Source organism: Pan troglodytes, chromosome 21 (assembly GCF_028858775.2).
Source record: "Pan troglodytes isolate AG18354 chromosome 21, NHGRI_mPanTro3-v2.0_pri, whole genome shotgun sequence".
NCBI classification, from domain to species: Eukaryota; Metazoa; Chordata; class Mammalia; order Primates; family Hominidae; genus Pan; species Pan troglodytes.
This window is the reverse complement of record NC_072419.2, coordinates 27,010,683-27,025,492: the sequence shown is the minus strand read 5'-3', so window position 1 is coordinate 27,025,492 and position 14,810 is coordinate 27,010,683. Positions and strand designations below refer to the sequence as shown.

The following is a 14,810-nucleotide window of genomic DNA, read 5'->3' as shown; positions in this document are numbered from 1 at the left end:
ATCCTGCAGAATTGCAGGCATGTCCATGAAGAGGCCGGGACTCTGGAGCACGGCCCACGTGATGAGTTTCAACAATTGGAGCACCTTGCTGCAGAATCAATTCAGCCATGTCAATTGGTATTGATCATGGGAAGAGCTGGAACAATCCAATGATCTGTGTGCTGTGTACTAAATTGGCTGCAGTTTCGATCCTTGTCATACCTTTAGTGGTATTTTAGCCATGCTTTATGTAGCGACTTGTTTTTGTTTTAGAATTACTAATAGAAGGGCGTTTTTAAAGTTCTTAAATTAAACATTAGCATATTAAGCCATCCCTCAAGAGGAATGACTTTGTGTTTTTCAGCTTGATAGTAAGTATAATCTTCATTTTCATTTCAAGTTGTTCTCCTGAAGGAGCTGAAAGTTACCCTTCTGAAAACTCTCTTTTAAAGCTTTGAAATAGTAGGCAACAGATTTATTGTTCATATTGGGATTTATGACCTAATCTAAAGGGTTAAAGTTGTGAGGATTAAATGAGCTAATAAATAGAAAGTGCTTCAAACAGTGCCTGGTCCAGAGTAAAAGCTACTTAAGTGTTAGCTATTATTATTATTATTGTTGCTGTTGTTTTTTGTTATTACTACTATGGAGAGAGAATACTTAATGAATTCCAAGTTTAACATGCTTATTATTCTCAGAATAGATGCATTGTGGGTCAACTCCTGAATTCATAGAAGTCCCATTCTGGCTGTTGCAAAGCCTGACATAAAGGGAACCCTCTTTTCTATTGAGGGAACGCAGATACCAAAAGTCACTTCATATTAAATATTTGCATCATTTTTTATTCTGATCTCCATGTGCGTGAAGTTTTCAGTTTTGTGTATGAAAATGGCTCTTAGTGCTAACATTTGTATTTGTCCATGAAGAGCACTACTTTAAAGAATTAAACTGAAAATTTTAATATAAGAGAACCAGTGAATTTAGTGTCTTATAGCTTTCAAAAAGAGGAAACGTGTTTCTTTAATATTTAGTATGGATTAATTGGCTTTTTTAGCTCATTTTCAACATGGGCTTCTAAAATGTCATTTAATGTCCTAAAAATGTCACCTTTATTTTTAAGTAAAAAACATGCAAGGCATTTTAATTCACTTTATAGAATCAAAAGTGATTTTTTAAAAAGATAGTACACTTATAATGCATGAATATAATTATTAACATACCTTGTAAACTTTCTTATAAAATGTTTGCACATTTAATGAATTTGGCTATAAATTCTGACAAGATGAATTGAGCAAATCGCTTTCTTAATATTTTAATTCAAAAAGCCTAAAGGGAAGAAAAGAATAATGGCCAACTGGAAATTTAGTATTATCCTTACATTTAAAGTACAAACCATTACAATGTAATAAAATTAATCCAGACATTTCCAGGGCAAGTGTGGCTGACCTTTTGTTCACCAACCACTGACCCCAGGGTGAATGCAAGAGGCTTGCGGAGGGAAAGTCTGTTTGTTTGGCTTCAGTCCCTGGTATTTAAATTGCATTCCCTAATCAAATGAAAAGGCTGTCCTCTCTATCAGGTTACAGAATCCATGGCAACATTTGGCCTTTTATATCCATAATGTTAGCCTTTTTGTTTGCATCTAAGTAGAGACACCTGGAGCAATGTTAACATTAACCGATTTAGCATTAATAGCTTCATTATATAAGAATTTCTGATCAGATAGCTGTTACTTTTGTTATATTGCTTCAGCTTGTATTGTTGTCATTTTTTATCTCCCTGCTTGGCAACCAGGCAATGATTTGCAAATTTTTTTTGTCTTGATTAATTAAGCAATATAATTATCAGTAACCGTGATGCAGTCTTTGCTCAACAAAGCTTCTGAGAGAAAACAATGGTAAGTCTGTTAGTATGAATGCATTCCACGCGTCCCAGATGCATGAGGATATTACGGACAATGAGGGGAAAGGCCGCCTGTGAGCGAGGACAAAGGGTGCCACGCAGACTCGACACACTGCACATACCGCCAGGGACATGCTGCAGGCTCCCTGGGACACAGACGCCTCGTTAGATTACAGCTAGTCAGCAGAGATTAATTCTCAGCCATTTGGTACAATAATTTACCCATTCCCCAGCCTTTTAACTAGTGCTCCTTACTGTGGAAGGGAAGGCTTTGTACTCAAAAGGTTTATTTAACCTTGCCTACTTTTAGGGATCTCCACCAAAATCCGTATTTTTTTCTTAGAAATTGTAATGATGCAGCTGCTTGAAGTTAAGGAATATTCCTTTTGAAGGACAGGATATGCGTGTTTCCAAAATTGTAGGTAGAGTCAAAGGCATTCTTTTAGCACCTGTATATTTCATCTGAGTATAGTATGACTCTGTGGTCTAAGTATATTTATTTTACTGTTCTCTGGGCAGCCATACTCCTCTAAGAATAATTTTAATCCTTTTTTGGGAGAAAAAAAAAACCTCATCAGTACACAAAAGTCTTGCTCATTGGGTAGAGTCATGCATATTCAAATTGTACTTTCATTCACTCGGCCTCATTAATAGCGTATGTAATAATGTAGGGCTATTTGTAATACAAGCTTACAGGCAGCATTGCTTCCAAGTCCTTTGAAATTTAACATATTTCGCTTTTTCATTCCATACACCTCCCTTAAATATACAAATTATGTGCCTGGCAGAATCCGCCTCCTCTTAATAATACACAGCATTTGTGAAATGGTATGTTGAAGAAGTGTGGGTGTGCTTGTGTGAACGCATAAAACCCTCTCATCTGAGTGGGCCTGTTCACTTCTTGAGCTTTGTATTGAACTTCTTTTTTTCATTAAAAAAAAAAAAAATCAGTGTGCTTAGCAGCATCATTCCATTGTTAAATTACTTTCAAAATAAGTCCATCTCCATAAACATTGACACAATCATTCTTTGGTCACAGAAAAGAAATGTGTTATTGTTAGACTTATGTTTTTTCCAGCTTTTATTACTAAGTCAGCAGTCAAGGAAAGACTTGCATATAGAGCAGAATGTGAGTGATTCAAGGGGTTTGTTAAAATGCCAGAGTTGTTCTTCAGAAAAGTGATTCATAGAGCTTCCACACTGCAGTGAGTACCCGTGCTGCTTTCCCTCTCTTTCAGTATCTGGAAAGTAATATTGGTGTTCAAAGTGTTTGCCTTCAGAAATTTGCGAAGGTAAGTTTTAGTGGTTTGGGCATGTTTATTTCCAGGCATAGTAGTGACTGGCTGGTGACCAGTTGACCAGAGGGTAGGTGTTCAGAAGCAGCCTTGAGCAGGAGCAGTTGAGACAAGAGGAAGTTTTGGTGAAGTGTCCTCCTCTTCACCTCAACCAGAGTGTCCCTTTTGTAAATGGAAAATATGCTAATGTCCTCTGAACTCTACTTACTCAGCCCTGGTACATACGAGCATGGAGAAAAAAATGATAGTGATTCAGTGATTTCTGAAAAGCGTAGGAGGGGAAGTAGTAAGACAGGAGATGGGACACCTGAGTTCCAGTTCTAAGCCTACCACAAGATGGTAGGTGTCTTGGGCAGATCTTTCCGTTTCTTTGAATCTTAGCTTCCTCAGCTGTGAAATGCTGGTTGAGAACCAAGGCTTCTCTGTAGTCCTTACAGGGATTCTAAATGCCTTTTTTTTTGGATCCTCTTGTTCCTAGCTGCCCGTACCTTTCCTTAAGTTGTCCTGACTATCCCCAGAGCGTCATGGAAGTAGTCGCTGGCTCTCTTGAAAGTTCAGCAGCTATTGTGAGTGAGTGAGTGTGTGTGTGTGTGTGTGTGTGTGTGTGTGTGTGTTCATGTGTGTTCATGCATCCCTCTTCAGGGTGACATCTAGCCCAGGACCTGTACCTGGAGCAGGTGCCCAGAAATGCTGGGAAAAGGCTGTTGTGCCAGAAGTTACAAGAGCATTTGCACATGGGAGGCTGAGAGGAGCCTAGGATTGGCACTGAGTTTGAAAGGAAGTCTTTTAAGCTTACTAGTGTGGCCTCACGGTATAGGGAGAGTATTTGACTTTGCAACATGGTTATGTAAATTTCTTTCTTTTCATTTTATATGTGCAGTTTTCTTAAATATTTATCCCAATCACAGCCAACTAACCTGTTTAAGATTAAATCATGCCCTTTAAAATGCTCTGGGAACTTCTCAGGGAAAATAAATTGTTAACCTTTGAATATACAAAGAATTATTTATTTAGAAAAGATCATTGAAAATACCAAACAACCAGAATGTACTAAAATAGGTTATTAAATGGATTACTATGTTATGTTCTGTTTGGGTAATTTATTATTATTGTTATTAGCATTATTTTTAGTAAAGGAATGACATTGAGAACTATGTGAAAAGGCATCTGTCATTTGCAGATGTTAAATTAAAATCAAATTTCTTCTCTAATTCATTGCCACTTCTAATTAGAGGAATTCCCTAGATACAGGGGATTTGTATTATTCCTTTTGTCCAGTTTTTGAAAGACTGAGTCACCCACGAGCAGTTGCTGAAGAATACTAAAGAACGTTTATTTATACAATAAGCCTTGATACAGATGGAAGAAAATCTATAGCCTACTATTATTAGCTCTTAGCTGCTGTTTTATCTTTCACAACAATTTGGCTTTTGAGAATTTCTTCTCAACTGATTTTCCTCAGAAGTTGACGTTGTTTCCCCTTTTTTAAGTTGGTCTTTGCATATACATCTTCTTCTTATTTGCTTTATCTTCTCTCCTTTGGGCAGCCAGAGCCAGCCTGTGTAAATGCATACCAAATGGCAAATGGTAATGTAAGAAAGCAAGGCAGCTCTCATTCTCTGCCTCTGAGCTACTCAGTAGGAAGGGCCTTTTGGCTCAAGAGACAGCACACTCCCCAGACCCCTTGGCATGCGACTGCCTAGGTTCCTGCACACAGGTGCACACAATGTCAGCCACTCAGCCCAGCAAGGAGGATGGGTGTCCAGAGCACACAGAACTTTTCTGTGAAAAGGAAAGAGCGCTCATTGCCCCAAATCAGATAATTTATCTTTACAGTAGTATTTTCTATGCTATACTTGAAATGTATTAGTTTGTTGTTGTTGGGTTTTTTGCTCTTTTTTTTTTTTCATGAATACTTTCATTACAACTCCACCTCACCGATTACTGGACTGCTTTTAGTATAAGCCATAAGAGGAAGTATACTTATTTTTTTATATAGAATATTTTTTAAATAAACTCTTTGAAGTGTGGTGTTACTAAAGATAGAAGGAAGAAAGGGTTATTCTTTCTTATTTTCTTATTTCTTATTTGAACCTGGCAACTCGAATGATCTTAGACTATGAGTAGATTCTTAATTTTCCTTTTTGGAACTGAAACGCCTGTGTTTTCTACCAGTACTGTCGTAGAGGGAAAGCTCATTAGTAGTCATCACTAGTAGAACTAACAGTCTCCTCCTTCTTTGCTCCCATTTGAATTCTCATAGGTCCGACTGCTTCCTCTGTGCTGTAGACGCTGATATCAAAATAGCTTTGCCCAATCTTTGCAGTTTTTAAATCTTTATGTTTTAATTGTGGAACATTTTCTTCAAACCCACCAAACAAAACTATGGCAGTGGAAGAAGGCTACTCAGGATCCCAAGGCCACTGCCGTCACCCTTCCCCTGGCCTTTCATGCATCTCCATGAAGCAAAAGACAGATGGTCACAAGAGATCTTATTCTAGAAATGTCGAAAGGAGCAACAGATTTGGTTAATGCCCAGCAATTAGTCCCTTGGGAACAGGAGTGCTTCATTCAGTCAAGCAGGAAACATCTATCAGTTGAGGCTGCTTCATGCCAGGTACTGTGTCAAGGGCTGGAGGTCCCACTCTCCTGGAATCTAAATTTTAGTAAGGGAGAAGGCCAGTAAATAAGTAAATAAATGGTTGAGCTGAGACTCTTTTATAGCAATGGGTATTTCAAAGAAAGTAAAGCAGAGTGATAGAATGGGCAGGAAGGAGGCTGCTTTAATTCAGATAGGGAGACATCTGGTTTCCAGTCAGTATGTAGGGAGCTTGATAGTCATCACTGCCATCCTCACAGCAAGAAAAAGAATGAGCTGATAATCAGCAGTTAACTGATAATCAAACTGTTCTTAGATTCATCAGAGAATTGAAATGACCAGGCAAACCCCTGTCCCTAAAGTTAGAGAGACAGACAGGCAGATACAGAGAAGCACAGCTTATCAGAACAGAAGCCCAGGAGCAGAAACCTCTGGGAAACCAATACCACAGTAGGAATACTTAAATTGTAATTCACCAATTGCAGGAGGCTTAGTGTGGGCAAATCTGAGAGTTAAATAGAGTCAAGTGGGGCTGGCTGACAATCCCCCACACTTTTGTGAGTTCTACCTCTAGGATACCTACCAGGTTCTCACAGTAAAAACTGGAGGAAAATCCCCTCTTTGGCAGAAAAAGGGAGAAAGCAGTCATTTGGAAATACAGTTGACCTTTCAGCAACATGGGTTTGAACTGTGTAGGTCCACCTACACATGGATTTTTTTCAACCAAACACAGATGGAAAATATACAGTATTTGTGGGAGATGAAACCCATGTAAATGGAGGGCTGACTTTTGGTATTTGTGGGCCAATTGTGGGAATTAAGTATGTTTGGATTTTGGCATGCACAGGGGTGGGGCATTGGTTTTGGAACCAGTCCCCCTCATATACCTAGGTATGACTATATACCCAAAGTATTTTGTTCTTAACAAAGTCTGCCCTCAAGAAAAACTTTTTTTTTTTTTTTTTCCGAGACCGAGTCTGGCTCTGTCACCCAGGCTAGAGTGCAGTGGCACGATCTCAGCTCACTGCAACCTCTGCCTCCAGGGCTCAAGCAATCCTCGCACCTCAGCCTCCTGAGTAGCTGGGACTAAAGGCGTATGCCACCACGCCTGGCTAAGTTTTGTATTTTTTTTGGAGAAATGGGATTTCACTGTGTGGCCCAGGCTGGTCTCAAACTCCTGAACTCAAGTGATCCACTCACCTCAGCCTCCCAAAGTGCTGATATTACAGGTATGAGCTACTGTGCCCAGCCAAGAGAAACTATTTTAACACAGCCTGTCTGGCCTGGGGGAACGGAAACACTTAATACCAACGCCCTCTAGTCTCCTACCTCATCTAAGTTGGAATTGGAAGGAGACAAGAAAACAAAACTGAAAAGCACTTTTGAAGGTCACAGTCCAGGGGCACAGGCTCACTGAAAGACTGAGACTAAATCCTAGGACTATAGAATGCTTCCTCTTCTCCATATCTAACTACGATATCAGGAGGGCTTTTGTATAGTAACAGGGAGTACAGCTGAAACAACTGCACATCCCAGATCTTATTTAAGAAAAGTTATGTAAAAAAGCCTAGAAATAACATGGGTGATAACAGCAAGGTCATTCAAAGAAATTTTAACCTCTGACATCTACAGCTATAGAAAACAAGAAGCACGGCCTGTTAGCCAATTAAACATAAAACCCCACATTTGAGGCCTGATTACTTCAGTTCATTTTACCCAATACATCATATCCAGCTTTCAACAAAAAGTACAAGGCCCACTAAAAGGCAAAATAAACAATTCTAAGAGACAGAGCAGGCATCAAAACCGGACTCAAATATGGCAGAGATTTTAGAATAATCAGATTGACAATTTAAAATAACTGATTAATATGCTAAGGATACTAATGGAAAAAGTGGGCAACATATAAGAAGAGATGGCTTATGTAAGTAGAGAGATAGGCACTCCAAGAAATAATTAAAATGAAATGCTAGAAACCAAAAACCCTATGACAGAAACAAAGAATGCCTGATGGGCTCATGAGTAAACTGGGCATGGCCAAGGAGAGGAATTGTGAGCCTGAGGATGTGTCAGTAGAAACCGTGAAACTGGAATGCAGAGGGGAGAAAAGGTTGAAAAACATCTGAACAGAACTTCCAAGACCTGTGTGACAATCACAAAAGATGTAACAACATGTAATGAGAATACAAGGAAGAGAAAGGAGAAGAAATACTGGAAATTGTCATGGCTGAGAATTTTTCAAAATTAATGACAGATCCAGGAAGCACCAGGAACACCAAGCAGAATAAATATCAAAATGTCTATACCTAGACACATACAAAGCACAGAAAACCAAAAAAGAAGAGAAAATCTTGAAAGGAGCCAGAGGGCTCCTATGCTGGCACCAGTAGCTGCAGAAGAGCAAGGGTAATAAATAGGGCTTCTCTTCAGAAACTGAGCGATCAAGAAGAGAGTGGCATAATATATTTAATGTGTTGAAAGGAAAAAACAAAAACAAAAAACTACCAACCTAGAATTCTGTATCCAGAGAAATTATCCTTCAAAAGTGAAGGAGAAAGACCTTCTCAGACAAAAGTTGAGGGAATGTGTGATTAGTAGACCTGCCTTGCCTTTCCTTCATCATAAAAAAAAAAAAATTATAGAAGTCATAAAGATGGACCCACTTAAAGAAGGGAAAAGCTTTAGAGAAGGAAGAAATATAAGTAAAATGAAATCTGTTTTTTTATTCTTTTTTTGAAACAGACTGTCAGTCTGTTGTCCAGGCTGGAATATAGTGGCATGATCATGGCTCACTGCAACCTGGATCTCCCCAGGCTCAGGTGATCCTCCTACCTCGGCTTCCTGGATAGCTGGGACTACAGGCACACACCACCATGCCTGGCTAATTTTGTGTTTTTTCTAGAGACAGGGTTTTGCCATGATGCCCAGGCTGGTCTTGAACTCCTGGGCTCAAGTGATCTGCTCACCCTGGCCTCCCAAAGTGCTGGGATTACAGGCATGAGCCACCACACCCAGCCCTTTTCTTATTCTTAATTGATCTAACAGATAACAATATGTTCCAGATAGTAATAGCAACAAGTATTTCATGCTTATAGCATATGGATGAGTAATAAATGATAGCAATGTTATAAGGATAGGAGGGAGGAATTGGGAATACTCTCTTATAAGGAACTTCCACTATCTGTGAAGCAGTATAGTGTTATTTGAAAGTGGATTTGGGTTAGTTATAAATGTATTTTCATACTCAGGGCAACCACCAATAAAACGTTTTTAAAAGAATTATAATATGCCGAGAGAGGAGAAAAATGGACTCATATAAAATTCTCACTTAAAACTAGAGAAGGCAGCAAATGAGTGGAAGACCAAAAAAGAAAATAATAAGGACAATGAATAAAATACATGTCAGTCATCTTAAATATATCAATTAAAAGAGACTGTCAGAGTGGGTGCCAAAGAAGCCAAGACCCAACTATTTATGTTGTCTACAGGAGACCCACTTTAAATGTGAAGACACAGATTAAAAGTAAAGGGGTGGAGAAAGATATACCATGCTCACACTAATCAGAGAAAGCTGGAATAACTATATTGATATCAGATGGAGCTAACATCAGAGCAGGGAAAATTATCAGGGGTACAGGGGACATTACATAGCAGAACCTGCAAGGCCACAGTGAGGAGTTGGCCCAAATCATGAACTAGAGCAGGGTTGTCCAATCTTTTGCATCCCAAGGGCCACATTGGAAAAAGAATTATCTTGGGCCACACATAAAATACACTAACACTAATAATAGCTAATGACCTTAAAAAAAATTGCAAAAAAAAAAAAAAATCTCATAATGTTTTAAGAAAGTTCCGAATTTGTGTTGGGCCACATTCAAAGTCATCCAGGGCCGCATGTGGCCCACAGGCCATGGGTTGCACAAGCTTAAGCTACAGCAAATCGGTTAGCCCCTCTAGCCTTCATCTCTTCCTCCATGAAGTAGGGATAAAGTGCTGGCCTCATGGGGTTGTTGTGAGAATTACATACTGTACATTGAGCAGTGAGATCAGAACCAGGTTCAGTAATTAGGGATCACAGTCATTGGGCTCATCATCAAAAATGAAATGTTCCTGGGCTTTTAAACCCCTTGTCTATGATTCTTTTGTTATTTTGTCTTAATCTTATAATCAAAAAATATCTATTATGTATATTATTTTCATCTCTAATCACTAAAAATCATGGACTCCAAAGGCATCAAAGGAGAATCACTTACAGGCCCAATTAAGTGATGAACCATCTTTAAAATATATTCATGGAGATGCCCTATTGTTCCCTAAGAGGACTTTCTTACTATTTGGAAATCCCTTTCCGTGTCTGGCTCAGGCTCTGCAAAATAGAATATAAATCAGTCTTTTCCAACCTTCAAGAAACTAGCCCAAGCCCAGTGAACCATTTCCTGAGCAGCCTCTCCTCAGAGAGTGCTGCTTGCTGGTGCTCCATGGAGTTCCATGGAGTTATGTGTTCCTGGAGGGTGGTGCATGGCCTTCCCCATCCCACATCCCACCCTGAACCATAGAACACACAAGAAGACATTTAGGATTGAACACATTTTACTTTTCATAAAATGTTTATAAAATGTTCAGTGCATGGACTCCTTGGTGTTTCTGGTAAATAATGTGACTACTATTGTTTTTCCCAATGGGAAAATTATTATCTTTTGGTACAATATCTTAGCAGATTTATCTGTTGCCCACTTTGACATCTCAAGCATAAATGCACAAGTACAAACACACCCTCTCAATTCATAATCCCTGTGGAACTGTGAATTTCCCAGAGGGGGAAACTGTGTCAGATCCTTGAATCCTAGATCTCAGAGGTGAAGGAAGCATTTTAGGTTGTCTGTTCTGACCTTTATGCAGGACACCCCTGATAGCGTCCCTACCCTTGTGTTTGTGCACCGGCATCACTAGAGTACAAGATCAGCTCAAGGTCCGTATAGCTCTCTCTGAATATCCAGAAACCACTTTTTTTCCCCTTTTAGCCTCTCATTTTTATCCTTCATTATTTCCAGTCTGGCACTTGATTCTCTCATTATTCGTTAGAACTTCTTGATTGTCTGAGATTTACTTAAGGGATCTGGTTAGAAATGTGGGAAAAACATGTTGCTTGTAGTTCTAATGAAATGCCCTCAAGAAGTTCTGTTTCCTAAGTCTGTACACAGGATTTAGGGGGTTGCACATGGTTTCCCTGATGCATGAGGTCAGTGCTTTGTTATTGGCAGATCACCAAGAGAAGACCTGCCCTGCAGTATGAGGTTCCACAGGTGTCGTACAGATTGAGCCTTGATGGATGGTCCTGATGCCTTAGTGATGAGGAAATTTTACCTGTGGAGCCGCTGGGGCCAAGCTTCTCAGGGCGACTGTCCTTGGCCAGGCACTTACATGGAAAGCAGCTCTGGTCTGCTCAACCCACTGGCAACCCTCCACTTGCCCATTCTCTCATGTGTGTAGAAACTTTAACAGTTTCTTTTCTTATTGGCTTCTTAACCTAAAATTATTTTGTAACTCACTGTTGCAATATTCCCTACCAGTTACATTGATTTGTTTTAGAGATTGTGATCATGATTGCAATTACTATTGACTTCACAGGCCCTTTCTTTCCATCATTCTTTGATGGGCAGTGGTATTTCTCTCCAGGTATAAAAACATGTACTCTTTCCTACCTGACTTTACCATTTTGGTTTCTGGCCACCTAACTTGTGAGGAACACCCAACAGATCTGCAGCCTTTCCAATTCTCACCACCCACCAGATCTTATCTCCTACTGACACACACAGTGAATGTACCTTCAGCTCAGCCTTTCCATTAAGTAAAAGATGGGAAACTTACCTGGTGCTCTGTGTTGCTTTCATTTGGATGACCAGGACATGATGTGGGTAGATGAGCAGGGGTAGGCAAGTACAGCAGTGCAGAGTCTTGAGAGCAAGCTGGTAATTTCTGCAGGGCATTTCATCAAGTCCCATATCATCTGGCTTCCCATACCTGTTCTTCAGCCTTTTCTCTTATCTGTATGCATTTCCGTAAATACCTATTCCAGAGCTTTCCATCCTTCTCAAATCCAGTCTAGGCTTCTATGCCTGCCTCGCTTCCTTTTGTGGCCCTACCTCTGACTTCACTTTGCTCTCAGGAATCCCTCAGGAGCTCTGTGCAGTCCTTTGCCATGTTCTGTCCACAGTCTTTCTGTTTATTTATCTGTAATACTTTAATCATTAACTGTAGGCACAGCATTCATACAAACCAGCTAGCACTCAGCTAAATTAGTATTTCTTAAAGTGCACTTTGGGGAACCCTGCGCTAGAAAAGAGAGCCAGACCCACCACATGTTTTCATTCCTATTTTTACCATTTGTCTGGAGTGCTCCGCTTTTCCCACCGTGAATCTCTGCCAACACCCACTGTCATGACCACCTCCTACATGAAGACTTCCATGGCTTCTCTCAGCTAGAAAAGAACTCTCTGTAGCTTCAGAATATTTTATCTGCGTCCACCCTAAAGCTTTTTTTCCCTTTTGCCTTCTTGAATACATTGTTTTACCTCTTCTGCAAACTACCTACAGTTCAGAGCCTCGACTTGTTCATATCTGTATTCCCCCACAGCCCTTAACAGAACTTTGATCAAATGATGCAAATGAACAACTATTAAACAGATGGTACATGAAATCTCTGCCCCTTTTGACACAGAAAGATTCACTGTAGTCTTTAGAATTTTCAGACAAAGTTTTAGAGTCTTCCGAGTATTCATTTTTCCCAAAAGCTATCTTCTGGTATTTTAGAGAATGTATTTATATTATACAGAGATAGGAATGTAGGAAAATAAAAATTCTGTTTCTCAGAAATATACCTTACATTTCTCTTAAGGTTTTTACATATATCTCAAAATTGTATGTTTTTTTTTTACCTTGCCTCTCATTAGGACAGTACTATTTGCAACACGCTTTCGGGGTTGGTAGGGCATTTGAACCTTTTAGTCACTCTGTGAGGCCCACAGGGCAGACAACACTGCCCTTGTGCTCCAAATATGTATGTAGTTGATAAGAGCATAAAGAATTTATCCAAGAGTACTTGATTCTGGCACCAAGTCCAGCATCCTGAATCCCAGTAGACTGAATCTCTTTAAGAGTAGAGAGGTATCAGTTTTCACACCTGTATGCAGATGCTTTTTATATTCTGTGTACACATCCTGTGTTCACATTATAGGTATATGTGTGAAGTCAAGGAGAAATTTGAATTCTAGACCTTTGTATTAAGTCACCCACCTCTTGCATGATAAAGGCAGTGCCAAAAATCTGGACACAGAAATCACAGCCATATCATTGTTATGAACACAATACTTGCAGTTTTTTAGCAGAATGAATAACTGACCAAACTGGGTAAGTTAAGCCACGCACATTCTTCATTTGTCATTTTCAATGTGGCCTGCCTCTCGGTAGGCCCATCCATGGCAATATTCCAATCCTGGAGGCTGGAGGTTATCTGTGAGGAATTGGAACAGAGTTCAGTTGTTCATTGCCCTGCTTTGGACCATCAAGATGTCTGCATTGCATCCTTGAAAGATTAATCCCCACAAATCAAATGGGTATTTCAGATCATTTTCTGTGTCCTAAGGATTCTTTTTTGTCTTTGCTCCAACAACTGGGCACTTCCTTGTGCTGGCATGCTGGCTAGTGTTGCCACGTGGACTTCAGCGTTATCACTTTGCTGCAAAAGGCTCTCTTTGCTTTCACAGTATCTTGCCAAGAAGAGTCCCTGGATATGAAGTGTCTTCATCTGGACCCAAACCTGAAAAAGAAATTAATTTGGGCTGCACCTTCTAGGTGTGTGCCTCCCCTGAGCACTGTACTTCTTTAGTCAAGGAACACATGATAAGGGCTCCACAAGCAGCTCCTAATCTGCAGGTGGTAAGGAAATCCAGTTTGTCAGCAGTCATGGAAAATCTTATTAATCCCCAGGCTTTGGTCATCATGTTAGGAGAGGGCACTTATGAGTCGCTCAGAAACTTTAGGTGGTTGTGAAATATACATGCTCAGCAGGATGAAATACTGCGATAAGGTTCTGATTAGGACTGATACTTGATGTTGTCTTCCATTAAATTTACCATTGAGCATGGGATCAGGAGTGAGTGCTCCATGAGAACCCTTCCCCATCTGCTTTGTACAGCAGCAGCACTGTTTTCCCTGGCAGGACCACTCACCCTGTCTATCCTGGAGCCTCCTTTACTGCCTCAGTGTCCAGTGGTCTGTGGAGCCTAAAATACCTGACCATCAGTTTCCTCTTCCCACTGAGAACACTGTATCTTCTTCTAGGAAGTACTTAAGTACTAAAGTACTCCTTAAGTACTAAAACTAAAGTCAGAGACTATCATCATAGGGATAGGAAAAACGGACATACCATACCTTATGGGTCAGCATCCCCAACTCATGGGGTAATATATCCCACTTAGCTTGGTGAATGATTTTCAGCAGTCATCAAACAGGCAGGAAGCTCTGTGGGTAGGCCCTCCTGTAACTCCACTGGTCCCGTGTGCCTTACTCATACTGTAATTCTTACCACAGGTTGGGATATATCTTGCTGTAAGGCAAGTCCCTACCCAGTTCTTCTTTGGCTTTTTTTAGCCAATTTCATTTCTATAAATGTCTTAGAATCAGCTAGTCAAGATACATACATGCCATGCATTAAATCCATAGGTCAATCTAGGAAGGAAAGTCACAACAATATTGAGTCTTCTAGTCCAAGAACACATCTATCATTTCATTTATTTAGACTAACATCTCTGAATAAAGTTTTGTAACTTTCTTTATACTTTCCTTGTTAGATCTATTTTATATTTTTATGCTGTTGTAAATAATATTTCCTTTTCTAACCATTTGTTGCTGGTGGAGAGGAATGCATTTGGATTTTTGGTGAATGTATTCTGTATCCATTGACTTTGATAAACACTCTTACTAATTCTGACCATTTGCCATAGATTATGTTGGAGATTCTGTGAGTACAGTTATAC

General features: G+C 39.8%; 1 protein-coding gene across 19 annotated transcripts in view; it reads left to right on the top strand.

The window, feature by feature from the left end:
- RALGAPA2 (Ral GTPase activating protein catalytic subunit alpha 2) overlaps nt 1-14,810 on the top strand; it is a 326,217-nt gene that overhangs the window by 218,412 nt on the left and 92,995 nt on the right. The window lies entirely within an intron of this gene.